Here is a 22455-nt window from a genome sequence, read left to right as displayed (position 1 = left end):
TCACGATGACGTGATCACTGACCTAGAGCTAGACATCTTGGAATGTGAAGTCAAGTGGGCCTTAGGAAGCATCACTACGAACAAAGCTAGTGGAAGTGATGGAATTCCAGTTGAGCTATTTCAAATCTTGAAAGATGATGCTGTGAAAGTGCTGCACTCAATATGCCAGCAAATTCGGAAAACTCAGCAGTGGCCACAGGACTGAAAAAGTCAGTCTTCATTCCAATCCCAAAGAAAGGCAATACCAAAGAATGCTCAAACTACCGCACAATTGCACTCATCTCACATGCTAGTAAAGTCATGCTCAAAATTCTCCAAGCTAGGCTTCAGCAATATGTGAACCGTGAACTCCCAGATGTTCAAGCAGGTTTTAGAAAAGGCAGAGGCACCAGGGATCAAATAGCCAACATCCGCTGGATCATGGAGAAAGCAAGAGAGTTCCAGAAGAGCATCTATTTCTGCTTCATTGATTATGCCAAAGCGTTTGACTGTGTGGATCACAATAAACTGTGGAACATTCTGAAAGAGATGGGAATCCCAGACCACCTGACCTGCCTCTTGAGAAACCTGTATGCAGGTCAGGAAGCAACAGTCAGAACTGTACATGGAACAACAGACTGGTTCCAAATAGGAAAAGGAGTACATCAAGGCTGTATATTGTCACCTTGCTTATTTAACTTATATGCAGAGTACATCGTGAGGAATGCTGGGCTGTATCTCTTACTGTCCACCTAATCCTGATTGCCTGCTCTCCTCCAGTGTGTCTATTCTCTCCTGTTTTTCTTCCCTTCTGCCTGCCTGTCTATCCCTGTATTCACTTCTATTTTGATGCTAAAATAATTTGCCTCTGCCTTAGGGACTTAGAACAACACAAAGTTATCCTCTGATGGTTCTGAGTGAGAAGTCAGAAGTTGATTTCCCTAGACACAACCAAGATGTTGGAAAGTGCCCTATCCAGAGACCTAGGTTAGGATCGCACTTTTTGTGGTTTTCACATCGAGAGCTGCAATCCTTGCATTCCTTGGCTCCTGGGCCCTCCTCCACATTCAAGTCCAGCAGCATCTTCAAATGTCCCTCTGCTTCTTTCTTCACATAACCTTCTCTTTTATCAAGACTTGTGATTTACCTGGGTAATTCAGATAAAACAGGCTTGTTTTGGGGTTTTAGCAACTAGGACGAGGACACCTGCGGAGCCATCACTGGACCTACTAAGTCCTGTGTGACTTCCTTTGCCCTGTGGCTCGGCTCTCTACTGTGTGGGAGATGGGTCTAACCCTGTTTCACTCACACGGCATCCTCTTTCCCCATCTCTGGATAAAGTTCACAATATCATATGGAGTGTATGTGAATTCTCTGAAAGGAATTGGATGAGACAGAAGAGAGAGAAGTGGAGGGAAGACAGCAGAGAGGAGGAGGGGAGATGACACCTGCTCTGTGGGGCTGGGACCCCAGCAGGGAGAGCATGCCCAGCCCCCTGGAGCCTCACACTCCGGGGTCCCTCATGCCCCACACCCTGCCCAGCTTCTGAGGCCCTGTGACAGCTGAGTCAGGAGAAAGGGCTTGTCTCCAAAGGCTCAGAGGGAAGACGCTCACACCAGAACCTGTCGGGGAAGGAGCCTCCTGCTCCTCTGTGGTAGCTTCCTCACCATGTCTGTAGAGGGGCCCAGCCAGTACCCACCCTGTGCTAACAGGGAAGACTTTACAGACTTGGCCAGGCACATGGGCCTCCTTCACCCCAGAAGAGATTTGAGCAGAGCCCAGCCTGGCCATGTCACCAGCCTCCTGGCAGCCCTTCCTCACAGGCAAGGCCTCAGGCTCCTCAGAGGCCAAGAGTGGGTGCCTGTGCTGAGGACCTGAGGGGAACTAGCTGGGCACAAGCCTTGGCTATTGGGTGGGGATGTCAGACTCTAATCCAGGACAGCTGGTGTCACCTCTCCCACAGGGCAGCACCTTGGAATCCCTGGCAGGTGGACTGGCCACTCTGTGTGAGGACAGGTTTCTTCAGCCCTGCCATTCCTGGAGACCTTATTGAGGGGCCTGTCCTCCTGACCCTGGGCACTGACCAGAACCAGGCTCCTTGCTCTCCACCTCTATCTAGCCTTTCTGCACTCAGCCTTGCTATCTTATGGTTCTTCACACAAGTCCTCTTCCTCCCACCCCTGCCCTTCCTAGCCCAGGGCCCTGGTGCCAGAGGAGACCTACCTTCAGCCCTGTGCTGTGCTGTGATTGCGCCATGTGCCTCCTGAAGGGACATCTCCCCAGCCAGTGCCTGAAGCTGGGACCTTGAGACCAGTCCTCCTGCAATTGGTTCCTAGGTCACTAGGCTAGTTCGTTATGCTCCAAGAAGAGGCCAGAGGGACACTCTGTGTTTGACTGGAGGTGGGAAGGAAAATTAGTTTGGAGTATCCTGGGCAGGAAACTTGGCAGGTCCCCCAGGGTCAGGGAGTCAGAGAGGCACAGACTTGTCACTCTGAAAGGATGGGATTATGGTCCCTCACTCTCTTCACTATTCTTAGCACTGAACCACATTGCTTAACCAATCAAGGGAAGTTTCATTGTTCAGAGTCTTAGGGGAAGGGAAGGCAGAGAACTGAGAGGAACCCAAAAGGGGTGTAGGTTGGGCTGGGAGTTGGTTGAGTGTAGGTGGTTACCCACCCTGACCTTTAGCTTGGACAGATGTCAACCATGTGGCCCCATCGGTTGTGTGTGAACCACGCTTCATCACCCTAACCCTCCATCATGAGTTCAGACAAAAGAAGATAGTGTTGGGATCCCAGTTAAGCTGGTGAGGGGGCAGTTTGGAAGAAAGACTCAGAGTTGGAAAACCAACTTACGGTTACCAAATGGAAAAATTAGGGGCAAGGTAAATTAGAGGCTTGGTGTTAACATATCCACACTACTATATTTTAAGAAATAGTTAGCAAAGACCTATTGCATAGCAGGGAAATCTACTCAATATTCTGTAATAACTTATATGGAAAAAGAACCTGGAAAAATGGAATATGTACATATATAACTAAATCACTTTGCTGTACACCTAACACATTGCAAATCAACTAGATAACAATATAAATTAAAATTTTAGTTTAAAACAGCAACAAAAACCTGCACCTAAACACCATGAAACATCAATTGAAATCCAGAACATTACAGAGAAAATTATACAAAGAACTGACATATGTTAAAAGCATAAGATGACTGCACTTATTGGTATTAAAATTAACCATTCTTGCTGCAGTGCCTCATTAAACATTTATTTGCAGCCCAGAAGAGCACATCATACATATGTATTATTTTGCGCTGGCATTTCAGAAAGACTCATCTCACTATTAGTCCTTCTCTCAAACTGTAAGCCACATACAGAAATCTCCCTTGAAGCTTGAAGACAAAATAATGTAGAAGATTGTACAAGAAGGTTGAAGAACAGATGGGTAATAGATTTCACTGAACACTGCTGCTGCTAAGTTACTTCAGTCGTGTCCGACTCTGTGTGACCCCATAGAGGGCAGCCCACCAGGCTCCACTGTCCCTGGGATTCTCCAGGCAAGAACACTGGAGTGGGTTGCCATTTCCTTCTCCAATGTGTGAAAGTGAAAACTGAAAGTGAAGTCGCTCAGTCATGTCTGACTCGTAGCAACCCCATGGACTGCAGCCTACCAGGATCCTCCGTCCATGGGATTTTCTAGGCAAGAGTACTGGAGTGGCTTGCCATTGCCTTCTCCCTCACTGAACACTAAAGCATAACAAACTTACTAGAAAGGAAAATGTTGCCCAAGCATGGTTCAAATGCAATATACTGGATAAAATTTCTGTGTCAGGTATTTTTTTCTTTCAAGTTTTATTTGAGAACAATAGGAGACTAAAAAGCCTGTCTCACAATTTTTTTTAATTTATTTTTTTATTGAAGGATAATTGCTTTACAGAATTTTGTTGTTTTCTATCAAACCTCAACATGAATCAGCCATAGGTATACATATATCTCCTCCTTTTTGAACCTCCCCATCTCCCTCCTCATCCCACCCCTCTAGGTTGATACAGAGTCCCTGTTTGAGTTTCCTGAGCCATACAGCAAATTCCTGTTGGCTATCTGTTTTAGATATGGTAATATAAGTTTCCATATTACTCTTTCCATACATCTCACCTTCTCCTCCCCTCTCCCCATGTCCATAAGTCTATTCTCTATGTCTGTTTCTCCATTGCTGTCCTGTAAATAAATTCTTCAGAACCATTTTTTTAGATTCCATATATGTGCCTTAGAATATGATATTTATCTTTCTCTTTCTGACTCATTTCACTCTGTATAATAGGTTCTAGGTTCATCTACCTCATCAGAACTGACTCAAATGTGTTCTTTTTTATGGCTGAGTAAGAGAGTGAAGAAGGCTGACCGCCGAAGAATCGATGCTTTTGAACTGTGGTGTTGGAGAAGACTCTTGAGAGTCCCTTATACTGCAAGGAGATCCAACCAGTCCATTCTAGAGGAGATCAATCCTGGATGTTCATTGGAGGGACTGATGCTAAAGCTGAAACTGCAATACTTTGGCCACCTCATGCGACGAGTTGACTCACTGGAAAAGACTCTGATGCTGGGAAAGGTTGGGGCGGGAGGAGAAGGGGACGACTGAGAATGAGATGGCTGGATGGCATCACCGACTCTGTGGACATGAATTTGAGTGAACTCCGGGAGTTGGTGATGGACAGGGAGGCCTGGCGTGCTGTGATTCATGGGGTCGCGGAGAGTCGGACACGACTGAGCGACTGAACTGAACTGAACTGAACTGAATATTCTCTCATGTATATGTACCACAATTTCTTTATCTATTCATCTGTCGATGGGCATCTAAGTTGCTTCCAATGTTCTAGCTGTTTTAATAGTGCTGAAATGAACAATGGGATACATGTGTCTTTTTCAACCGTGCTTTCCTCAGGGTATATGTCTAGGAGTGGGATTGCAGGGTCATATGATGGTTTTATTCCTAGTTTTTTAAGGAATCTCCATACCATCTTCCATAATGGCTGTATTAACTTACATTGTCCCCAACAGTGCAAGAGAGTCCCCTTATCTCCACATCCTCTCCAGCATTTATTGTTTGTAGAGTTTTTGATGATGGCCATTCTGACCAGTGTAAGGTGATATTTCATTGTGGTTTTGATTTGCGTTTCTCTAATAATGGACTATGTTGAGCATCTTTTCATGTGTTTGTTAGCTATTGGTATGTATTCTTTAGAGAAATGTCTGTTTAGGTCTTTTCCCTACTTTTTGGTTGGGTTGTTTGTTTTCCTGGTATTGAGTTGTATGAGCTGCTTATATATTTTGGAAATTAATCCTTTGTCAGTTGTTTCATTTGCTATTATTTTCTACCATTCTGAGGGTTGTCTTTTCACCTTGATTATAGTTTCCTTTGCTGTGCAAAACCTTTTAAGTTTAATCAGGTCCCACTTGTTTACTTTTGTTTTATTTCTATTAGTCTAGGAGGTGCATCATAGAGGATCTTGCTTTGATTTATGTCATTGAGTGTTCTGCCTAAGTTTTCCTCTAAGAGTTTTGTAGTTTCTGGTCTTACATTTAGGTTTTTAATTTATTTTGAGTTTATCTTTGTGTATGGTGTTAGGAAGTCTTCTAATTTCATTCTTTTACATGTAGCTATCCAGTTTTCCAAGCACCATTTATTGAAGAGGTTATCTTTGCCCCATTGTATATTCTTGCTTCCTTTGTCAAGAATAAGGTACCCCTAGGTGCATGGATTTATTTCTGGGCTTTTTATCTTATTCCATTGGTCTATATTTCTGTTTTTGTGCCAATACCATACTGTCATGATGACTGTAGCTTTGTAGTATAATCTGAAGTCAAGAAGGTTGATTCCTCCAGCTCCATCCTTCTTTCTCAAGACTGCTTTGGCCATTCGGGGTCTTTTGTGTTTCCATATGAATTGTGAAATTTTTGGTTCTAGTTCTGTGAAAAATGCCATTGGTAATCTGATAGGGATCTCATTGAATATGTGATTGCATTTGGTAGTATAGTCATTCTCACAATATTGATTCTTCCTACCCAGGAAAATGGAATATCTCTCCATCTGTTTATGTCATCTTTGATTTCTTTCATTAGTGTCTTATAATTTTCTGTGTACAGTTCTTTTGTCTTCTTAGGTAAGTTTATTCTAAGATATTTAATTCTTTTTGTTGCAGTGGTGAATGGGATTGATTCCTTAATTTCCCTTTCTGATTTTTCATTGTTAGTATATAGAAATGCAAGTGATTTCTGTGTATTGATTTTGTATCCTGCAACTTTGCTAAATTCATTGATTAGCCCTAGTAATTTTTTGATACTATCGTTAGGGTTTTCTATGTACAGTATCATGTCATCTGCAAACAATGAGAACTTTACTTCTTTTCCAATCTGGATTCCTTTTATTTCTTTTTCTTCTCTGATTATGTAGCTAAGACTTCCAGAACTATGTTGAATAATAGTGGGGAAAGTGGACACCCTTGTCTTGTTCCAGCTCTTAGAGGGAATGCTTTCAGTTTCTCACCATTGAGAATAATATTTGCCATAGGCTTATCATATATGGCCTTTACTATGTGGAGGTAGGTTCCTTCTGTGCCCATTTTTTAAAGAGTTTTAATCATAAATGGGGGCTGAATTTTGTCAAAGGCTTTTTCTACATCTATTGAGATTATCATGGCTTTTATCTTTCAATTTGTTAACATGGTATATCACATTGATTAATTTGCGTATATTGAAGAATCCTTGCATGTCTGGAATAAACCCAACTTGATCATGTTGTGTAAGCTTTTTGATGTGTTGCTGAATTCTGTTTGCTAAAACTTTGTTGAGGATTTTTGCATCTATGTTCATCACTGATATTGGCCTGTTGTTTTCTTTTTTGGGTTGTCTTTGTCTGGTTTTGGTATCAGGGTGATGGTGGCCTCATAGAATGAGTTTGAAAGTGTTTCTTCCTCTGCTATTTTTTGAAAGAGTTTTAGAAGGATAGGCATTAGCTCTTCTCTAAATGTTGGTTCCGATCACTTCATGGCAAATAGATGCGGAAACAGTGGACAATTTTATTTTTCTGGGCTCCTAAATCACTGCAGATGGTGATTGCAGCAATGATATTAAAAGACGCTTACTCCTTGGAAGGAAAGTTATGACCAACCTAGACAGCATATTAAAAAGCAGAGACATTACTTTGACAACAAAGTTCCATCTAGTCATGGCAATGGTTTTTCCAGTGGTCATGTATGGATGTGAGAGTTGGGCTATAAAGAAAGTTGAGCACTGAAGAATTGATGTTTTTGAACTGTGGTGTTGGAGAAGACTCTTGAGAGTCCTTTGTACTGCAAGGAGATCCAACCAGTCCATCCTAAAGGAGATCAGTCCTGGGTGTTCATTGGTAGGACTGATGTTGAAGCCGAAACTGCAATACTTTTGCCACCTGATGCGAAGAGCTGACTCATTTGAAAAGACCCTGATGCTGGGAAAGATTGAGGGCAGGAGGAGAAGGGAACAACAGAGGATGAGATGGTTGGATGGCATCACCGACTCAATGGACATGGGTTTGGGTGGACTCCGGGGGATGGTGATGGACAGGGAAGCCTGGCGTGCTGCAGTTCATGGGGTCGCAAAGAGTTGGACACGACTGAGCAACTGACCTGAACTGAAATGTTTGATAGAATTCTCCTGTGAAGCCATCTGGTCCTGGGCTTTTGTTTTTTGAGAGATTTTGATCACAACTTCAATTTCAGGGCTTGTCCAACCAGTCCATTCTAAGGGAGATCAATCCTGGGTGTTCATTGGAAGGACTGATGCTAAAGCTGAAACTGCAATACTTTGGCCACCTCATGCGACGAGTTGACTCACTGGAAAAGACTCTGATGCTGGGAATGGTTGGGGGCGGGAGGAGAAGGGGACGACCGAGAATGAGATGGCTGGATGGTATCACCGACTCTGTGGATATGAGTTTGAGTGAACTCCGGGAGTTGGTGATGGATAGGGAGGCCTGGCTTGCTGTGATTCATGGGGTCGCGGAGAGTCGGACACGACTGAGCGACTGAACTGAACTGAACTGAACTGAATTGGGTTGTTCATAATTTCTATTTCTTCCTGGTTCAGTTTTGGAAGATTGAACTTTTCTAAGAATCTGTCATTTCTTCCAGGTTGTTCGTTTTATTGCCATATGGTTTTTCATTATATTCTCTTATAATCCTTTATATTTCTGCATTGTCTGTTGTAACCTCTCTTTTTTCATTTCTAACTTTGTTGATTTCATTCTTCTCTCTTTTTTTCTTGATGAGTCTGGCTAAACATTTGTCAATTTTGTTTATCTTCTCAAAGTTCCAGCTTTTAGTTTTATTAATCTTTACTGTTATTTCTTTCATTTCTTTTTCATTTATTTCTGCTCGGACATTTATGATTTCTTTCCTTTTACTGATTTTGGGGATTTTTTTGTTCTTCCTCCTCTAGTTGTTTTAGGTGTGAAGTTAGGCTATCTATTCGATGCTTTTCTTCTTTATTGTGGTAGGATTGTATTGCTATAAACTTCCCTCTTAGGACTGCTTTTGCTACATCCCACAGGTTTTGAGTTATCGTGTTTTCATTGTCATTTGTTTTTAGGAATGTTTTGATTTCCCTTTTGATTTCTTCAGTAACCTGTTGGTTTTTTAGAAATGTATTGTTTAATCTCCATATGTTTGTGTTTCTTACAGTTTTTTTCTTGTAATTGATATCTAGTCTCATAGTGGTGTTGTTGGAGAAGATGCATGATATGATTTCAGTTTTCTTAAATTTACTAAGGTTTGATTTGTGACCCAAGATGTGATCTATCCTGGAGAATATTCCATGTGCACTTGAGAAGAAAGTGTATTCTTCAGCATTTGGATGGAATGTCCTGAAGATATTATATCAATGAGATTCATCTCATCTCATATATCATTTAAGACTTGTGTTTCCCATGAAAAAATGCTCAACATCCCTCATAATCAGAGAAATGCAAATCAAAACCACAATGAGATACCATTTCACACCAATCAGAATGGCTGCTATCCAAAAGTCTACATGCAATAAATGCTGGAGAGGGTGTGGAGAAAAGGGAACCCTCTTACACGGTTGGTGGGAATGCAAACTAGTACGTCCACTATGGAGAACAGTGTGGAGATTCCTCAAAAAACTGGAAATAGAACTGCCATATGATCCAGCAATCGCACTCCTGGGCATACACACCGAGGAAACCAGAATTGAAAGAGACACATGTACTCCAATGTTCATTGCAGCACTGATGATAATATCCAGGACATGGAAGCAACCTAGATGTCCATCTGAAGATGAATGGATAAGAAAGCTTTGGTACATATACACAATGGAGTATTTTTCAGCCATCAAAAATAATGCATTTAAATCAGTTTTAATGAGGTGGATGAAACTGGAGCCAATTATACAGAGTGAAGTAAGCCAGAAAGAAAAACACCAATACAGTATACTAACGCATATATATGGAATTTAGAAAGATGGTAACCTGAACCCTGTACACAAGACTGCAAAAGAGACATAGGCATATAGAACAGTCTTTGGGACTCTGCGGGAGAGGGTGAAGGTGGGATGATTGGGGAGAACGGCATTGTAGCATGTATATTATCATAAGTGACCAGTCCAGGTTCGACGCATGATACAGGATGCTTGGGGCTGGTGCACGGGGATGACATGGAGGGTGGATATGGGGAAGAGGGAGGTGGGAGGGGGGTTCAAGAAAGAGAACACATGTATACCCTGGGCGGATTCATGTCAATGTATGGCAAAACCAACCAATATATTAATGTAAGGTAATTTGCCTCCAATAAAATAAATTAAAAAAAAAGACTTGTGTTTCCCTATTAATTTTCTGTTTTGATGATCTGTCCATTGATGTGAGTGGGGTGTTAAAGTCTCCTACTATTGTTGTGTTACTGTCAATTTCTCCTTTTATGTCAGTTAGTGTTTGCCTTATGTATTGCGGTGCTCCTATGTTGGGTGCACAGATATTTACAATTGTTATGTTTTCCTCTTGGACTGATCCCTTGATCATTATGTAATGTTCTTCCTTATCTCTTGTAATCTTCTTTATTTTAAGGTCTATTTTGTCTGATTTGAGGACTGTTACACCAGCTTTCTTTTGCTTCCCATTTGCATGGAATATATTTTCCATCTTCTCACTTTCAGTCTATATGTGTCTTGAGGTCTAAAGGGGGTTTCTTGTAGACAGCATATATATGGGTCATGTTTTTTATTCCATTCAGCCAGTCTGTGTCTTTTGGTTGGAGCATTTAATCCATTTACATTTAAAGTAATTATTGATATATATGTTCCTCTTGCCATTTTCTTAATTTTGGCGGGGGGGGGGTGATTTTGTAGATCTTTTTTCTTTGCTTGTATTTCTTGTCTATATAAGTCCGTTTAACATTTGTTGTTAAGCTGGTTTGGTGGTAGTGAATCCTCTTAACTTTTGATTGTCTGAAAGGCTTTTGATTTCTCCATCAATTTTGAATGAGATCCTTGCCAGGTACAGTAGTCTTGGTTGTAGATTTTTCCCTTTCAGTGCTTTAAATATATCCTGCCATCCCTTTCTGGCCTGCAGAGTTTCTGCTGAAAGATCAGCTGTTAAGCATATGGGGTTTCCCTTGTATGTTACTTGTTGCTTCTCTCTTGCTGCTTTTAATATTCTTTGTGTTTCATCTTTGTTAGTTTGATTAGTATGTTTCTTGACATGTTTCTCCTTGGGTTTATCCTGTATGGGACTCTTTGTGCCTCTTGGACTTGACTGACTATTTCCTCTTCCATGTTGGGGGAATTTTCAATTATAATCTCTTCAAAATTTTTCTCATATCCTTTCTTTTTCTCTTCTTCTTCTGGGACCCCTATTATTCAAATGTTGGTGCGTTTGATATTGTCCCAGAGGTCTCTGAGACTATCTTCAGTTCTTTTCATTCTTTTTACTTTATTCTGCTCTTCAGAAGTTATTTCCACCATTCCAGCTCACTGATTCATTCTTCTGCTTCAGATATTCTGCTACTGATTCCTTCTAGAGTATTTTTAATTTCAGTAATTGTGTTGTTTGTCTTTGCATGTTTATTCTTTAATTCTTCTAGGTCTTTGTTAATTGATTCTTGCATTTTCTCCATTTTGCTTTCAAGTTTTTTTTTATCATCTTTACTATCATTATTCTGAATTCGTTTTCAGGTAGTTTGCCTATTTCCTCTTCATTTATTTGGACTTCTGTGTTTCTACTTCGTTCCTCCATTTGTGTAGTATTTCTCTGACTTTTCATTATTTTTTTAACTTATTATGTTTGAGGTCTCCTTTTCCCAGGCTTCAAGGTTGAATTCGTTCTTCATTTTGGTTTCTGCCCTCTAAGGTTGGTCCAGTCGTTTGTGTAAGCTTCTCATAGGGTGAAATTTATGTTGAGCTTTTGTTTGTTTGTTTGCTCATTTGTTTTTCCTCTGATGGGCAAGGCTGAGTGAGGTGGTAATGTCTGCTGATGATTGGGTTTGTATTTTTGTTTTATTTGTTATTTATTTTTTAATTAATTTATTTTAATTAGAGGTTAATTACTTTATAGTATTGTAGTGGTTTTTGCCATACATTGACATGAATCAGCCATGGGTTTACATGTGTTCCCCGTCCTGAAATCCCCTCCCACCTTCCTTCTCATCCCATCCCTCTGGGTATCCCAGTGCACCAGCCCTGAGCACCCTGTCTCATGCATCGAACCTGGACTGGCTATTCGTTTCATATACGATAATATACATGTTTCAATGCTATTCTCTCAGATCATCCCACCCTCGCCTTCTCCCACAGAGTCCAAAAGACTTCTATACATCTATGTCTCTTTTGCTGTCTCATATGTAGGGTTACCATTACCATCTTTCTAAATTCCATATATATGAGTTAGTAAACTCTATTGGTGTTTTTCTTTCTGGTTTACTTCACTTTGTATAACAGGCTCCAGTTTCATCCACTTTATTAGAACTGATTCAAATGTATTCTTCTTAATAGCTGACTAATATTCCATTGTGTATATGTACCACAGCTTTCTTATCCTTTTGTCTGATGGACATCTAGGTTACTTCCATGTCCTGGCTATTGTAAATAGTGCTGCAATGAACATTGGGGTACACGTACAATTCTTTCAATATTCTTTCAATTCTGATTTCCTCGGTGTGTATGCCCAGGAATGGGATTGCTGAGTCATATGGCAGTTTTATTTTCAGTTTTTTAATTAATCTCTACACTGTTCTCCATAGTGGCTGTACTAGCTTGCATTCCCACAAAAAGTGTAAGAGGGTTCCCTTTTCTCCACACCCTCTCCAGCATTTATTGTTTGTAGACTTTTGGATAGCAGCCATTCTGACTGGCGTGATATGGTACCTTCTTGTGGTTTTGATTTTCGTTTCTCTGATAATGAGTGATATTGAGCATCTTTTCAGGTATTTGTTAGCCATCTGTATGTCTTCTTTGGAGAAATGACTGTTTTTGGCCCATTTTTTAATTGGGTCGTTTATTTTTCTGGAATTGAGCTACAGGCACTGCTTGTATATTTTTGAGATTAATCCTTTGTCACTTTCTTCGTTTGCTATTATTTTCTCCCATTCTGAAGGCTGTCTTTTCACTTTGCTTATAGTTTCCTTCGTTGTGCAAAAGCTTTTAAGTTTAATTAGGTCCCATTTGTTTATTTTTGCTTTTATTTCCATTACTCTGGGAGGTGGGTCATAGAGGATCCTGCTGTGATTTATATTGGAGAGTGTTTTGCCTATGTTTTCCTCTAGGGGTTAAGACAGTTTCTGGTCTTATGTTTAGATCTATAATCCATTTTGAGTTTATTTTTGTGTATGGTGTTAGAAAGTGTTCTAGTTTCATTCTTTTACAAGTAGTTGACCAGCTTTCCTAGCACCACTTGTTAAAGAGATTGTCTTTTCTCCATTGTATATTCTTTCCTCCTTTGTCAAAGATAAGGTGTCCATAGGTGCATGGATTTATCTCTGGGCTTTCTATTTTGTTCCATTGATCTATATTTCTGTCTTTGTGCCAGTACCATACTCTTGATGACTGTAGCTTTGTAGTATAACCTGAAGTCAGACAGGTTGATTCCTCCAGTTCTATTCTTCTCTCTCAAGAAGAATTGATTTGGCTATTCGATTTGGCTATTTTTGTATTTCCATACAAACTGTGAAGTGATTTGTTCTAGCTCTCTGAAAAATACCATTGATAGCTTGATAGGAATTGCATTGAATCTATAGATTGCTTTGGCTATTTTCACCATATTGATTCTTCTGATCCATGAACACGGTATATTTCTCCATCTATTAGTGTCCTTTTTGATTTCTTTCATCAGTGTTTTATAGTTTTCTATATATAGGTCTTTTGTTTCTTTAGGTAGATATATTCCTAAGTATTTTATTCTTTTCATTGTAATGGTGAATGGAATTGTTTCCTTAATTTCTCTTTCTGTTTTCTCACTGTTAGTGTATAGGAGTGCAAGGGATTTCTGTGTGTTAATTTTATATCCTGCAACTTTGCTATATTCGTTGATTAGCTCTAATAATTTTCTGGTAGAGTCTTTAGGGTTTTCTGTGTAGAGGATAATGTCATCTGCAAACAGTGAGTTTTACTTATTCTTTTCCAATCTGGATTCCTTTTATTTCTTTTTCTGCTCTGATTGTTGTGGTCAAAACTTCCAAAACTATGTTGAATAGTAGTGGTGAGAGTGGGCACCCTTGCCTTGTTCCTGTCTTTAGGGGAAATGCTTTCAATTTTTCACCATTGAGGATAGTGTTTGCTGTGGGTTTGTCATATATAGCTTTTATTATGTTGAGGTATGTTCCTTCTATGCCTGCTTTCTGGAGGGTTTTTATCATAAATGGATGTTGAATTTTGTCAAAGGCTTTTTCTACGTCTATTGAGATAATCATACATTTTTTAATCTTTCAATTTGTTAATGTGGTGTATTACATTGATTGATTTGTGGATATTAAAGAATCCTTTATTCCTGGGATAAAGCCCACTTGGTCATGATCTTTGATCTTTTTAATATGTTGTTGGATTCTGTTTGCTAGAATTTTGTTAAGGATTTTTGCGTCTATGTTCATCAGTGATATTGGCTTGTTTGTTTGTTGTTTAGATGAGGCATCCTACACAGGGTGTATTGGTGGTTGGGTGATGCCAGGTCTTGTATTCAAGTGGTTTCCTTTGTGTGAGTTCTCACTATTTGATACCCCCTAGGTTTAGTTCTCTGGTAGTCTAGTGTCTTGGAGTCAGTGTTCCCACTCCAAAGGCTCAGGGCTTGATCTCTGGTTAGGAGCAAAGATTCCATAAGTGGTTTGTTATGGCATTAAGTGAGATTAAAACAAATATCCAAAAACGAGAAACTGAAGATGAACCCCAGACAAATGGCAGTTACAAAATCAAGCAAACAATAATTAAAATAATGGAGTATACACACATACATATACATCCATCAGCAAACTCAAAACAGCCCAACAAAAACAAAGTTTTTGACCCAGCAAACAATAGATTGACCCAGCAAACAAAGGCAATAAAAAATTACATTTATCAGTTAAGAACAAAACTGACTAAAGCACAAACTGGAAAATAAAACTAAAGCAAAGTGCCAAGTGGGGAATAAAGCAATGAAAATAAAACTAACAAATATGTTGAGAGGAAAGGTAAGAAAGAAAGAATAGATATGCAAAGTTAAATAGAGGTAGATGAATAAGATTTAGATATATTAAAGTTTAATTGCAAGGGGAAAGGAACAGTAGGCAAGGCAAACAAAGGAAAAAATGTAGAAAAAAATATAATAGGTTTAAAAAATTAAAAGCTAAAATTATTTTCTAAAAATGATTTTAAAAAAAAAGGAAGAAGAAAGAAAAAGGTGGCGGGGGTGGGGGGGGAAGGAAAACTCCACAGAACTGCAAAAGCCCAACATAGATGCAGAGGTTTATAATGACAATAAAAAGTGTGACTGAATATACACGTATATACATACACCCATAAGCAAAATCAAAACAGTCCAACAAAAATAAAGTGCAATAGATTGACCCAGCAAACAAAGGAAACCTAAAATTATACCTACCAGAACAAAACTAACTAAAGCACAAATTGGAAAACAAGACTAAAAACAGGTGTCAATTGGGGTATAAAGCAATGAAAATAAAACTAACAAATACGTTGAGACTAAAGGAAAGAAAGAAAGAATAGACATGCAAAGTTAAATAGAGATAGATAAAGAAGATTTATATATATAAAAGATTAACTGCAAGAGAAAAAGAACAGTAGGAAAAGCAAACAAAGGAATAAACATAGCAAAAATAATAATAGGTTTAAAAAATTAAAATAAAAAATAGAGAGAGAGGGGAAAAAAACCTCTACAGAACTGCAAAAGTCCAGTATAGAGGCAGAGGTTTACAACAACAATAAAATACGTTACTGAGGAAATAAAAGCTCAAAAGATTAGTTAGATTTCATAGTGCCAATAAAATCGACAACTACAATGGGGGGTGGTGTGGGAGGATAAAAGAGGGAAAAAATCCAAAAGAATCTACAGGACAAGTCAAAACATAAGAATAATAAATGTTTCTCTTGAGTCACTGCTGTCAGGGTCCTCAGGTTGCTCGTGAATCTGCCCTGGAGGACTTGGGTTTGCCCCTGTGAGGGCCAGTTGTGGAGGTGGTGCAGCTGCTTGTGTTGCAGGTGTTCTAGCAGCACCAGGTACTCAGGGGAGTTGCCAGCTAGGGCAGCAGGAAATATAGTGATCTAGAAGGGTATGGCATCCCGTATTGGCCAATATGTTCCAGTGTCTTGCCTGGAGAAACCCCCTCCTTGACAGAGAAGCCTGGCAGGCCACAGTCCACAGGGCTGCAAAGAGGCATACACTACTGAAGCGACCCTGCACACATAGGTGCAAGACTTTTTTTCGCCTGTGGCAGCTCTGCCCCAGTGAGAGTTGAGCATGAAGGTAGCACAGCTGATTGACTCGCGGGGACCCTGGTGGAGCCAAGTGTGAAGGACACAGACTGCCTCTGCTGCAGGAGTTATGGCCCTATAAGAGTCTCTTCTCAAGCCTCTTGTAGCTGGCGATCAGAAGGCCTCTTTGGCCAGTCTTTCTCCACAGTTCCACCCATTCAGGCACTTAGAGGGCTTCCTTGCCTGGGGTCCTACTCTGCAGATTGGTGCATCAGGCACTTAAAGGGGCACCCTGGGTGGGGTCCAACTCTAGTTCAGTGCATCAGGCATTTGATGGGCCAGCCTCTCTATTGTTCAGCTGCCAGTGCTGGTGTGTGGGGGGAAAGAGGATATAATGATGGCTCCACCCCCTACATGTTACTCAGCAGTATCACCTTGCTTCCATGGCTGCCCAGCTTTCCTCCACAGGTATTTCCCACCACAGTCTCCTCCCTCACATGCCCTCGATCTGTCTCTGCATAGTCAAGAGCAGCCCTCGCCCAGGGATTGCTCCACAATCCCAAAACTCCAGCTCCCAGCCACTGCACTGTCTAGGTTATGTCTGGCTGCAGCAAGGACTGTCTGTTTCTCATTCTATTTAGGCTGCCACAGATCAGCTGTTTCCCTGTCATCCTTAAATGTTTCTCCTCTGACTCAGACAATTGTCCTGATGTGGGGATCGGACCCCTGCTTCAGTTCCCCCACCTGCCAAGGGCAGATCCAGTCCTACAAACACTCTCATTTTTCCCCCTTGTTCCTTTGTCCTACCAAGGTTTACATGGGTCTATATATTCTTTTCTGATGGTCAGGTACTCCTGTCCACTCTCAGCTGGTGTTCTGCATGCACTTCTGTGTCTGAAGGTGTATTCCTGATGTATCCATGGAGAGAGACGTATTCCACATTCACCTACTCCTTGCCATCTTGTTCCTCCCCTGTCTCACAATATTTGTGTCTCACTATTTTCATGTGCAACGTGTCCCCACTATAGGTTTCATGTTTATAATTGGGAGTTACATGCAGTCGCTGAGGCTGTAAAAATTCCAGAGTAATTAGTATTGTTTGAATGCAATGACATTTGTGTTCTCATGGTTCTTAAGACATGTCAGGCCAATAAGATGTATATGAAAAAGTATAAGAAGCTTTCCAAATGCTCTTCTGAAAGGTTGTACATTTTAAAGAAAAACTGAGGCAATAACACGTCATCTTCTTTTTGTAATCAATATGTTTAAGATTCAGTTCAGTTCAGTCACTCCATTGTGTCTGACTTGGCGATCCATTGGACTGCAGCACACCAGGCTTCCCTGCCCAACATAAGCTCCAGGAGCTTGCTCAAACTCATGTTCATCGAGTCAGTGATGCCATTTAATGATCTCATCCTCTGTTGTCCCCTTCTCCTCCTGCGTTCAATCTTTCCCAGTATCAGGGTCTTTTCCAATGAGTCAGTCCTTCGCATCAGGTAGCCGAAGGATTGGGGTTTCAGCTTCAGCATCAGTCCTTCCATGAACATCCAGGACTGTTTTAATCTCAAACCTTTAATATTTAAAATTAAAAGATCTAAAAAGATCTTTTTAGTCATTCATTCTCTTTCTGTAATCATAAAAAACTTACTCAGGATACGGGAATGCAGTATGAAAAAAAAATCTGCTGTGTGTGTGGCTCTTTTTAAGGTTTTCTTAACACAAGTGATTTTGTGCACTGGCAATATATGTTCCAGAGACTAACAAGGAGAATGCCTTCAATGAACAACGCAAATAAGTAGAGGAAAACAATAGAATGGGAAAGACTAGAGACCTCTTCAAGAAAACTGGAGCTATCAAGGGGGCATTTCATGCAAGGATGGGCACCAAAATGGATAGAAATGGTAAGGATCTAACAGAGGAAAAAGATAATAAGAAGAAGTGATAAGAATACACAGAAGAACTATACCAAAAATGTCTTAATGACCAGGGAAACCATGATAGTATGGTCACTCACCTTGAGTCAGACATCCTGAAGTATGAAGTCAAGTGACCCTTAGGAAACATTGTTATAAACAAAGCTAGTGAAAGTGATGGAATTTCAGTTGAGCTATTTAATAATCCTTAAAGATGATGCTATTAAAGTGCTGCACTAAATATGTCAACAAATTTGAAACACTCAGCAGTGGCCACAGGACTGAAAAAGGTCAATTTTCATTCCAATCCCAAAGAAGGGCAATGCCAAAGAATGTTCAAACTACTGATAGCTTATGGTGCCGCTGGATTTGTGGTCTCTGAAGAAGAAAATTTAACTCCAGGGCCAAAGACAGATTCAGTCACTCAGAGCTTTATGTAGCAAGGTTTTATCAGAGTGAAAAGGATAGAGAAAGCCTCCAGCAAAAGGGGAAGCGGGTAGGAGAGTACCCACCCTCACTAGTTAAAACAGGGATTATATACTTATCAACTGGCTGCTGAGAATAGATAAAAAGGGTACCTCAAGGTTTGTAAAAGTTCCACCAGATCCTTCGCCAAGGCATACATCCTGAGATAACGTCAATACAAAATTAGCCAATAGGAACAAGTTTCAGGCAATGTCTCTGGGCAAAATATACTGTTCTGTGTAATCAGGAGTATAAGTCTTGAGAAACAGGTTTCCAGGCAAGATTTGTTACAATTGTAATCACTAACACAGACCCTAAGAAAAGCATAATGGGGTCTTAGGAAAGCATTTTCCCCGAGTCATATGCATTACTGCAGTGTAGCCAGTTCTCTTCAGCAAGATGTATTGTTGCGATACCAGTTCAGGGCTAAAAGAAACACATGCTACAGTGACTAAGACAAAAAAAATGTATGAAAGAATGCCTCCTCCTCCTTTAAGGGCCTTGGACTACCTGACTAAGCTTTAACTCTCTCACTACCAGACAAGTGTGGTTTTCCTCAAAATACTTCAGTAAGCTTCAGTAGTACATGAATCGAGAACTTCCAGATGTACAAGCTAGGTTTAGAAAAGGCAGCGGAAAAAGAGATCTAATTGCCAACATTTGCTGGATCATAGAGAAAGCAAGGGGATTCCAGAAAAATATCTACTGCTTCATCAATTACCCTAAAGCCTTTGACTATGTGGATCACAAAAAACTATGGACAATTCTTAAAGAGTAGGAAGTACCAGACCACCTTACTTGTCTCCTGAGAAAGCTCAGTGTGGGTCAAGAAGCAACAGTTAGAACCTCACATTTAACAATGGACTGATCTAACCTGGAAAAGGAGTAAGACAAAGCTATATACTGTTACCTTGTTTCTTCAACCTCTAGGCAGGGTACATCATGTGAAATGTAGGACTAGATGAATCAGAAGCTGGAATCAAGATTGCCTGGAGAACTATCATCAACCTGAGATATGCAGATGATACCACTCTAATGGTAGAAAGTGATGAAGAACTAAAGAGCCTTTTGGTGTGGGTGAAAGAGGAGAGTGAAAAAGCTGGCTTAAAACTCAACACTCAAAAAACCAAGATCATGGCATCTGGCCTCATCACTTCATGTCAAATAGAAAGAGAAAGGTAGAAGCAGTGACAGATATTTTCTTGAACTCCAAAATCACTGCGAACTGTGACTGCAGCCATGAAATTAAAAGACGTTTCCTTCTTGGATGGAAAGCTATGACAAACCTAGACAGCATATTAAAAAGCAGAGACATCACTTTTCTGACAAAAGTCTATATAGTAAAATCTATGGTTTTTCCAGTAGTCATGTATTGATGTAAGATTTGGACCATTAAGGAAGGCTGAGTGCCAAAGAACTGATGCTTTTGAATTGTGGTCCAGGAGAAGACTCTTAGAGTCCCTTGTACTGCAAGGAGATCAAACCAGTCAATCCTTAAGGAAATCAACCCTGAATATTCATTGGAAGGACTGATGATGAAGCTGAAGCTCCAATAATTTGTCTCCCTGAGGCAAGAAGCCGACTCATTGGAAAAGACCCCAATGCTGGGAAAGAATGAAGGCAAAAGAAGAGGACAGCAGAGGATGACCTGGATAGACAGCATCACTGACTCAATGAACATGAATTTGAGCAAATTCCACAAGATAGTGAAGGACAGGGAAGCCTGGAGTGCTGCAGTTCATGGAGTAGCAGAGTCAGACACAATCTAGTGACTGAACAATAACAGCAATACATGGTCCTGTTCCTGGAAGTAACACAATAGGGAGCACATCTTACATTGCTTCATTTATCTACATTTTAATTTTAAAATAGTTTCTCTTAGTACTTGACATCAGTTCAGTTCAGTCGCTCAGTCGTGTCCGACTCTTTGCGAACCCATGAATCACAGCACACCAGGCCTCCCTGTCCATCACCAACTCCCGGACTTCACTCAAACTCATGTCCATCGAGTCGGTGATGCCATCCAGCCATCTCATTCTCTGTCGTCCCCTTCTCCTCCCGCCTCCAATCCTTCCCAGCATCAGAGTCTTTTCCATTGAGTCAACTCTTCGCATGAGGTGGCCAAAGTATTGGAGTTTCAATGACATTAAAGAGCTTAAAATGTGTTACATGCCTTAGAATTACGTTTGCTTTTTTTTGAGAATACTGTCACACTGATTGCATGGAAAAGCCTTTATTTTAGAACACCTGAATGCTTTTGCTGAGTGGTGCCTATTGCCGAGTGCCATCTTTCTAGGCTGGAGAGTATGTTTGAGTACACGCTTACTCCCAGAAAGACATTAGTCATCATTAACAGAAGCACTGACCCCAAATCTAACTGCTTCTCCAAAATGACCAAGTGGCATCTTCTTTCCTCACATTTTCACTGCTGTTTCGGACTTTTACAATGGAAATTTAATTTATCCCCTTTTCTTTGCCCTTTTTTCTTTTGCTTACCTAAATAACACTGTATTCAGGATGAGTTTCATATACAGCAAAAGAAGCTGCACCTATAACATAGCTAACAATAAAAAGATTACAAGATTCTCAGCTAACTACTTTATATGTCCCAACAGAAAAACATAGATGAAGTAAATAAACAACAGAATGAAAACAATAACTCAGAAAGGAAACTTGCTTTAAGAGTCTGAAGGCTACAAAAGGCAACTAAAGCAAGAGATTTGAATAAAATTTCCTAAACCTTAATTAATGACCCCAAATTTAAAAATCAAAGCAAAAAACTAAGACTCGCATATTTCAGTAGTGGTTATCTTTCACTGTATTTCAAATTTATATTCTCTCATCTCTTAAGATGGAAAATAGGGATATTCACATAGACACGTCACTGCAAACTTAAGAAAATACGTAAGCATCCATAGCCTCAGTGTGTATTAACCTATTGGAGGGTTTAAATAAAAGAAGAGGTAGAATTTTCAGTTGCATTGGACAAATGAAAATGAGCCATGTGGTCTTGTAAGGTACTCCACAGCTAGATGTTACTACAGACTTCAGCTCCAGTTCTGTGCAACATCACAATGTTAAATAAGACAACACAGGCATAAGATATTCGAGAAAGGTTTATTTTTAAATAAATATATACATTTTATTGAAGTATAATTGACTTACAATGTTTCAGGTGCACAGCTAGGTGATTCAGTTATACAAATACATATATATTTTTTTGAAATTATTTTCCATCATAGGCTATTACAAGATATTGGCTACAGTTCCCTATGTTATACAGTAAACCTTTGTTACTTGTTGTATATCTATTTTTAAATTAGAAATATAGCCTTCTATTCATACTAAGTCAAATAAGTGGAATAAAAATGTCACACATTCTTTAGTTAGGTAAAATTTCATGTTTTCTAAAATATATATATTATACATATTTATACATGTATGTATACAAAATCTTTTCTACTACACTTGATAAAGGCTTGAGAAAGAACATAAAAAAAAAAGAAGAGATGAAGAAGTTGGTGAACATAAACAAAATGAAATGGGAGCACTGAATATGAAATAGAAAAAGTGAAACAAACGAGATAAAAGTAAAAGACCATCATATAGTCCAGTTGTTTTTAAATGTGACTGCTCATTAGAAACATATCTGGAGCTCTGGGAAAAAAAAGAAATGTCTGAGCATTTCTTATCTTCATTTTTTTAAACCTTTTTATTTTATATTGAAAAGGAAGCATTAGTTGCTCAGTTGTGTCCAACTCTTTGCAACCCCAAATTGAAAATTTGTTTTGGGATAGAAAATAGTACTGTATTACACACTTAAAAATTTAAGAGGATAGATATCTATAGACATCTATAGATGTCTAGACATCAGGCTCCTCTGACAGCCTATCCTCTTAGAATCTATCTATAGATATCTATAGATGGACTGTCAGGCTGTCAGGCTCCTCTGTCCATGGAACTCTCCAGTAAAGAATAGTGCAGGGAGTTGCCATTCCCTTCTTCAGGAAATCTTCCCTACCCATGGATCGAACCCTGGGTCTCCTGCATTGCAGGCAGATTCTTTACCGTTTGAACTACCAGCCCAATTTTTTACTGGAGCATAGTCAGTTAACAATGTATGATAGTTTCAGGTGAACACAGAGAGAA

The sequence above is a fragment of the Moschus berezovskii genome, chromosome 4, assembly GCF_049115385.1.
Source record: "Moschus berezovskii isolate FMDL1 chromosome 4, NW_MosBer_1.0, whole genome shotgun sequence".
Classification (NCBI taxonomy): Eukaryota; Metazoa; Chordata; class Mammalia; order Artiodactyla; family Moschidae; genus Moschus; species Moschus berezovskii.
This window is presented reverse-complemented; position numbering follows the sequence as displayed.